This window comes from Furipterus horrens, unplaced genomic scaffold (genome assembly GCF_987537825.1).
Source record: "Furipterus horrens unplaced genomic scaffold, mFurHor1.1.pri manual_scaffold_17, whole genome shotgun sequence".
NCBI classification, from domain to species: domain Eukaryota; kingdom Metazoa; phylum Chordata; class Mammalia; order Chiroptera; family Furipteridae; genus Furipterus; species Furipterus horrens.
This window is the reverse complement of record NW_028327187.1, coordinates 34,678,196-34,686,435: the sequence shown is the minus strand read 5'-3', so window position 1 is coordinate 34,686,435 and position 8,240 is coordinate 34,678,196. Positions and strand designations below refer to the sequence as shown.

The window sequence follows — 8,240 nt, the reverse complement described above, 5'->3', positions numbered from 1 at the left end:
TTCACATTGACTTGGTGAGGGTGTAGGGATGATGGCTGAAGAACCATATTTTAGTGCATGCTGGAGGGGGTGTCTGTCAGATCCTTGATTTACACTTTAGAAAGTGGAGTTATATATTGCCTATTATCATTAGCTTTATGCTTTAGCCAAAATCCCAACACAGGAAAATTCTCATTCAAATTTTATACATACACAATATATTATATGTACACAGATATGTTATAGATAACACATTGTTTACAAATAAAAACTTGTTGTTTTCCACATTAGCTTTTTAAAAATCTTACTACAAAGAATGTCCAACACCAAGGGTGAACCTCAATGTAAACTGTGGACTTTGGGTGGTAATGATGTGTCAGTGTAGGTTCATCAGTTATAATAAACGTACCACTGTGGTATAGAATGTTGATAACGGGGGATGCTGTGTGTGTGGAGACAGAGAATAGATGGGAATGCTCTGTACTTTCTGCTGAATTTTGCTGTGAACCTAGAATTGCTTTATTAAAAATAATTTTTAAAAGTCTTTGAAACTTCACAATAGTGATTTATCTAATTATTTTAATAGTTACATAGACTTCTATTGCATGGATTACTATGATTTATTTAACCAGTTTCTTATATTGAGATTTTTTTCACAAATTTTTCTTTTTCTTTTTTTTTTTTTAGATTTTATTTATTTAGTTTTAGAGAGAAGGAAAGGGAGGGAGAAAGAGAGGTAGAGAACCATCAATATGTAGATGTTTCTTGTGCGCCCCTAACTGGTGACCTTCCTTCTTTCTTTCCTTCCTTCCTTCCTTCCTTCCTTCCTTCCTTCCTTCCTTCCTTCCTTCCTTCCTTCTTTCTTCCCAGGGGATAGCACCAGTGCAATCCCCCACTACCACAAATTACTCAGTCGAGTTTCCCACACATTTGGGGAAATTGCAGAGGTCAGCACATCCAGAGTGCGATGGGTAAGCCTCACCCTGGGAAAACTACCTTTGTAATCATAGTATTTCCCCTGCCAGGTAAGTATTCCAAACCTTTTATTCTGTTACATATTACTTTGACTACCATATCATACTTTAGCCCTTTCCTCAGCTGGCCCTTAGAAGGCATCAGGAAAATGGCTACAAACTTCCTAATGCATGAGAAGATCTGGTTCAACAAGTTCAAATACGACCATACAGAAAGGAAATTCCATGAACGGATAAACGGGCCTGTGGCTGGCTTCTTGCACACAGCATGAGCATGATTGTTCAGGACATTGTGAGAGCCAGAGAGAACATCCAGAAATCCCTGGCCAGAAGCTTGGCCTTGGGACCTCCAGCTGGCCCCATAGAGACCAAATTGAGCTTGCCATCTGGATCTCCAGCCTAGAAGTGGAGAATCAGAGACTATGAGGTATGGTGCAGGATTTGCATGCAGCTGGCCATCTTTAAGCTGGAGGCCCAGCTGACTGTGCTAGAGAAGAACTTGCCCATCCATGGGGCCACAGCCCCACTGACCCAGAACATGTCTTCTTTTTTTTTTTTTTTTTTAATGTTTTTTATTGATTATATTGTTACAACAGTTCCAATTTTCTCCCCCTTGTTCCCCTCCACCCAGCACCCCCCTCCCCCAGCAATCCCCCCCAAGTCCATACCCCTGGTTCGTAAAAATTAACTATCCCCCCCTCTCAAATATTAGGACCCTTTGTAATCTTGTAAAGGACAATGGGCGAAGGTCTCAAGCTCCTCTAGCTGCTTCAAGCTGGACATGGTCGTCGTCCTACCTACCCTTGGGTCCAGAAAACCCTAATAAGAGTGGGGGTGTGGAGGGGAGGGTGGCCTTCCCACATGGGGAAGGATCGTGCAGACTCCAGGTCAGTTGGCTGTCTCCGGTCAACGGCGTGCTTGGTTTAACAGGCTGGTGTCCTTGTTGTGTTCTGGGGGCAACAGATTTGGCAAAAAGGGTTAAAAGACATCATTCAATCCATAACTACTAGATGACAAAAGGCAGGGATTAATTTTTCAATGTTCCATATTAGGGGAAAAAAAAAAAAAAGCTTCTTTGTAAGAAGGTGTGCTAGGCACATCTCGCCTGTCCAAAACCCTTTTGCCCATTATACTTAGTTTGGGCTGAGGTAAATAGTTTAGGTTTTTTCCCCAGAACATGTCTTCTATGCACCGAATAGAGCCCCCCACCCCAAGAAGGTAGCCACTGCCATGGAGGAAGATGATGATGAAGAGATAGACCCATTTGGCGGTGTTGAGAAGGATGACAAGGAGGCCACCCAGCTACGGGAGGAGAGGCTGAAGCAGTAAGTAGAGAAGGCCAAAAGCCCACACTGGTGGTCAAGTCCTCCATCCTCCTGGATATCAAGCCTTGGGATGATAATATGACATGGGCAGCTGGAGGTCTGTGTGTGGTTGTGTGCTTTGTCCAAGATGGACTGGTTGACCTGGGGGAGCTCTGAGCTAGAGCCTGTGGACTGTGGCAATCTGCAAGCTACAGATCCAGTGTGTGGTAGAGGATGAGCAGGTGGGGACAGACCTGCTGGAAGAGGACATCACCAAGTTCGAGGAGCATGTGCAGTGCCAACATTGCCAATTTAAACAAGCTAAGCCCTAGTATTGGGCCTGAGAGCAGAGGCCCTATTGCCTTAAAGATTGAGATTCTGGCCAAAAAAAAAGTCACTTTACAATTGTTTTAATATCTACTAGAACTAGACTTCTCTGTGTTAGTTTTTTTTAATACATTTCCATTGCTTAGGTATCCTTGCACATTTTTACTTAAATGAAACTTTAAGATCATTTTTTAAATTATACAAAAATTACTGTAGTATTTTTAAATCACATTGTTATAAATTTATTAATCAATTTAGGGTAATTAATACCTTTGCAGGATTCAATCCTTTGATGTCTCTCTGGAGAAAATTTAGTTTTCTTTATGTAAGTTTAACACAATTTCTTAATATAGTATTTATTGGACACCTGTAATGTGCAAGGCATTGTTTAAGATGCTGTATGTAAAAAATAAATCAAGCCCCTGTTTTCACAGAGCTTACAATCTAATGGAAGAGGAAAACAATATTTCAAAAAACAAATAAATAATATAATATGACAATTGGTGGCAAGTGCTATAAAGAAAATAAAGCTGGATAAAGGGTATAGAATAAAGGAAGAGGGTGGGACAAGGGAGAACAATGGGGGGAAAATGGGACAACTGTAATAGAACAATATTTTTTAAAATAAAGGAAGGGGAATGCTATTTTATATTGAGTGGTCAGAGAAGTCCTTCCTGACAGGTGAAACTTGAGTAGAAACTTAAAAGAAGTGTATGAACCAGCCATGCAAATATCTTATAAAAAACACTAAGGGCATTAAGTACAAATCCTAAGCATGACTGGCTTCTTTGAGGAATAGCAAGGAAGCTAGTGTGACCGAAGTGCAGGTGATAAAATCTGAGTGGTAACCAGGGGCCAGGTTATGTCAGTTATTATAAGTCATGGGAAGGAGTTTGAATTTTATTCTGAGTGGGTTTAAAAGACATTGGGAGGTTTTAAACCAAGAAGTGTCATATCTGGTTTCTTTAATGAGCTATCACCTCACACCTGTCATAATGGCCATCATTAATAAACCAACAAACAAGTGCTGGCGAGGATGTGGAGAAAAGGAAACCCCACTGCACTGTTGGTGGGAATGCAGACTAGTGCAGCCACTGTAGAACAACAAAAAGGAATATCGTCAAAAAAACTAAAAATGGAACTGCCTAATGACCCAGCAATTCCACTGCTGGAAATATACTCTAAGAATCCCAAAACAACAATTTTAAAGAATTTACACTCCCTGATGTTTATAACAACACTATTTACAATAGCCACGTGTTGAAAACAGTCTAAATTCCCATCAATAGATGTATGGGTTAAAAAACCTGATACATTTACACAATGGGATACTATGCAGCACAAAGAAAGAAGGAATTCCTACCCTTTGCAACAGCATGGATGGAACTGGAGAATATTTTGGTAAGAGAAATAAGTCAGTTGGTGAAAGACAAATACCATATGATATTTATAAGAGGAATCTAATGAGTAAAATAAACTAATGAGAAAACAGAAACAGAGACATGGAAACAGGGAACAGACTGATAGCTGCCAGAGGAAAGCGGGTGGGGGAATGGTTTTAAAAAGGGAAAGGGAGTAATCAAAGAAGATGTATGAATGATCCATGGACATGGACAATGGGGGGGGTGGACTATGGGACCTGGGGATGGGGCAGGACAGAGGAGGGAAAAGGGGGGAAAATTGGGACAACTATAATACAATTAAACAAGAATAAAATAAATAAAAAGGAAAGAAAGGATCATTATGGTTTCAGGAGAATAGGTAGGAGTGGCGTAAGCAGGGAAACCAGTTGAGTCCATGAGATAGATGTTAGACTGAGCCAGGGTAGTAGTGGTAAGGGTAGTGTGTGGTTAGAACACAAAGAAATGAGCTAGGGCCTCTTCTATTCAGAGGCATTTGTCAATCTAGAAGTGTTCCTTAAGTGAGGGGGACAGGTGAGACAATGAGTTAGTGACCTGAAGCCACCAGGAATGAATTCAGCCTGATAAGGGGCTTCCAAGGCAACTTTATTTACACAGATGTACACAACACATTTGTCTTTAAGGTCAGTATGCCTGCTTTTAGTCAGAGCCAGATATTAAAAGGTTATTATTCTCTAGTTCAGGAGATTGTTGAAAATTAATTTTTTTTAATTGTAAGCTATAACAGTATGCTTTAAGGCATACTCAGTTGCTTGCTACTCAAGCCATAAAAGAGCAAACAAGAGGTAGTTCAAAAATATGAAAGATGATGCTGGCTGTTTGAGGCTAATTTTTAAAAATCATGTTAAGGCCTTATATATCCCTGTTTCGCTAAGGTTTTACAAAATATTATTATAAAGAAACATTGAATTACTTCAGATGCTTTTTAAAAAAAGTTTTGTTTATTTTTAGAGGGAAGGGAAAAGAGGGAGAAAGAGGGAGAGAAACATCAAGGTGTGGCTGCCTCACGCGCCCCCAACTGGGAACCTGGCCTGCAACCCAGGCATGTGAACTGATTGGGAATTGAACCAGTGAATCTTTGGTTCTCAGGCTGGCACTCAATCCACTGAGCCACACCAGCCAGTGTTCTCAGACACTATGGGGGGCATATATCAAGAGGACCAGCCCTGGCTGGTGTGGCTCAGTGGATTGAGCACAGGCCTGCAAACAAAAGTTGCCGGTTCGACCTTTCAGTCAGGGCACATGCCTGGGTCGCGGGCCAGGTTCCCATTTGGGAGTGCAAGAGGCAACTAATTGATGTATCTCTTGCACATTGATGTTTCTCTCTTTCTCTTTCTCCCTCCCTTCCCTTCTCTCTAAAAGTAAAATAAAATAAACTCTTAGAAAAAGAGGATCATATGTTTTCTATCTTTTGCATATTAATATATAAATATAATATTTATATATTTCATCATACTGAAGCTTCATCCACATTTCTAGTATCAACTTCACTTGCTAATGGTTAATGCATGATGGTATTCTCTTTGTTAGTATCTTATTAGAAGTTTTATAGCAATAGTTTTAAGTGACATTTCATCAATTTTATTTTGAATAATCCCTTTCTTGATTGATTCTTTTTTCTACTAAATTATCTTTTTCTGTGAAGAGCAGAGCTCATATATATACCACAGCCCAGCAACTATGCATGGCCCCTGCTCAGTCCAGGATTCCTTCACATACCATAACTTAACCCAACACAAAGAATCCATCACAGTTCTCAGTCCTTAACCCTAGAGGCAGGTGAGCTGGCAGATGGCCCTCTACCTAATTCAGGACCCTTATGCAGACATCTGCTCCCTAGATCACTGAGCAGACAACCTTCTAACACATAATCAGATCAGTAGTATTTCTCCTATCCAGATTAAGGTCTATATCCATATCACTATTCAGCAAAGAATAACCCCTACTCATAACAGGATCCAAGCCTTGTAAGTCTCACTCATGAGTCAGCACAAGACAAGAAAGCTTAAATGCGTGCCATGATTCCCACTAGACCATAGCCATTCCAAAACCATAACTAAACATACTAGAATTCAAATGTAAACTAAATCATGACCATACTACCACTTTGTAGCTTCACTGGAGAGGACACTCCAGCATCATCGCAAGATGTCGACTCAACACGGGAGGAGACAGATACCGGTTATAAGCTCATCCGATTGGCGAAGGAAACGAGCACCAGGGGTCTCCTCTGACGGTGGGAGAGGTCATCGCACCTCACTGGACAGCTACTGCCCGCCTCAAGCTGGGTAGCCCCCAGCCAATTAGGTGCCGTCTCGCCATGGCTCGCCTGCCCCACTGGGTGCGTGGGGATCAGAGAGGCGTCTCTCGAAAAGTGGGCCACAAAACACTCGCATCAGGCAATTCCAAGCAAACAACAAGAAAGAAGCCTCCAGCTCTTCGCCTCGCTAGCTGGAACATCAGGACCATGTGTCCCGGACTTACCGCAGACCTTCCGTGGATCAATGGTGCCAGGAAAACCGCCGTCATTGACAGGGAACTGGCACGACTAAACATCGACATTGCGGCTCTACAGGAGACCCGGTTGGCCGACAACGGAAGTATCAGAGAAACCAACTACACCTTCTACTGGCAAGGGAAGTCTCCGGACCAACCAAGACAGCACGGTGTTGGGTTCGCTGTGAAGAACACGCTTGTTAACTCCATAGAGCCACCCACAGGAGGCACAGAGAGATTACTTACCCTCCGATTGTCAACAACTTTCGGCCCAGTCAGCATTCTTAGCGCGTATGCCCCAACCCTCTGCGCCACCACCGAAGAGAAAGAACAGTTCTACCATGCACTGGACGAAGCGTTATCCAAGATCCCCAGAAGTAACGCTCTTTATCTCCTTGGAGACTTCAACGCAAGAGTAGGAGCCGACCACATGGCCTGGCCCACCTGCCTCGGAAACTTTGGGAGAGGAAAGATCAATGAGAATGGTCAGCGACTGCTTGAGCTTTCGTGTCACCACGGCCTGTGCATGACAAACACATTCTTCAAGTGCAAAGAGATCCACCAGGTGTCATGGAGGCACCCCCGCTCCCGCCACTGGCACCAGCTTGACCTCGTCATCACCAGAAGAACGGATATTGGCAGCACCCTCCTCACCCGCAGCTACCACAGTGCAGACTGCGACACGGACCATGCCCTCGTGGTAAGCAAGGTGCGCATAACGCCGAAGAGGTTGCACCACTCCAAGATGAAGGGTCGCCCACGCATTAACACCAGTTGTGCCAGCAACCCAGTTAAGACCCAGCAGTTCATCAACAGGATGGAAGATGCACTCGGCGAGGAAATGGCGGCAGATGACATTATCGAATCCAACTGGCCACGTCTCCGCGACGCCGTATACAACTCCGCCATTATTGCTTACGGGAAGAAAGAGCGGAAGAACGCTGACTGGTACGAGGCTCACTGGGAAGAAATGGAACCCGTGATCGAGGCTAAGAGGAAGGCCCTACTGGCTTACAAGGCCACGCCCACTCCCAGTATACTTCAAGCTCTACAGGCTGCCAGGAACAAAGTCCAGAAGACAGCCCGCCACTGTGCCAACACCTATTGGCTAAACCTGTGCAGAAGCATCCAGGAAGCCGCCGATATAGGCAACGCACGGGGAATGTATGAGGGTATTAAGAAGGCAACAAGCCCAATCCCCTCCAAGATCGCCCCCCTTAAGTCCAAGACAGGTGAGGTCATCACTGACCAGGAACAGCAAATGCGGCAGTGGACTGAGCACTACCTCGAGCTGTACGCAACGAGGAACACCGTAACAGACACTGCTCTTAACGCCATCCCAGATCTACCAGTCATGGAGGAGCTAGACACCCCACCTACTGCGGCAGAGCTCGGCAAAGCCATCGACCGCCTTGCTTGTGGGAAAGCACCAGGAAGCGATGGAATCCCTCCAGAAATCCTAAAGAGCGGGAAACCAATCCTGCTACAGCCGCTCCACCATCTACTCTGTCTCTGCTGGAAGGAGGGTTACATCCCCCAGGATATGAGAGACGCCAACATTATCACCATGTACAAGAACAAAGGAGACCGCAGCGACTGCAACAACTACCGGGGCATCTCTCTCCTCAGCGTCGTCGGCAAAGTATTCGCCCGGGTCGCTCTTGTCGGCCTGCAGACCCTTGCTTCCCGCGTCTACCCAGAGTCCCAGTGTGGCTTCAGAGCTGGCCGATCAACAGTGG

The 8,240-nt window shown here is 44.2% G+C and overlaps 1 non-coding gene and 1 pseudogene across 1 annotated transcript; one reads left to right on the top strand and one right to left on the bottom strand.

The window, feature by feature from the left end:
* Nucleotides 1-846: 846 nt before the first annotated feature.
* On the bottom strand, nt 847-1,012 carry LOC149990813 (U1 spliceosomal RNA). Its single transcript, XR_016508787.1, has one exon. It is a non-coding gene; the product is annotated as a U1 spliceosomal RNA (small nuclear RNA).
* Nucleotides 1,013-1,102: 90 nt separating this feature from the next.
* Nucleotides 1,103-5,944, top strand: LOC149990812 (elongation factor 1-delta-like; annotated as a pseudogene).
* The last annotated feature ends 2,296 nt before the right edge of the window (nt 5,945-8,240 follow it).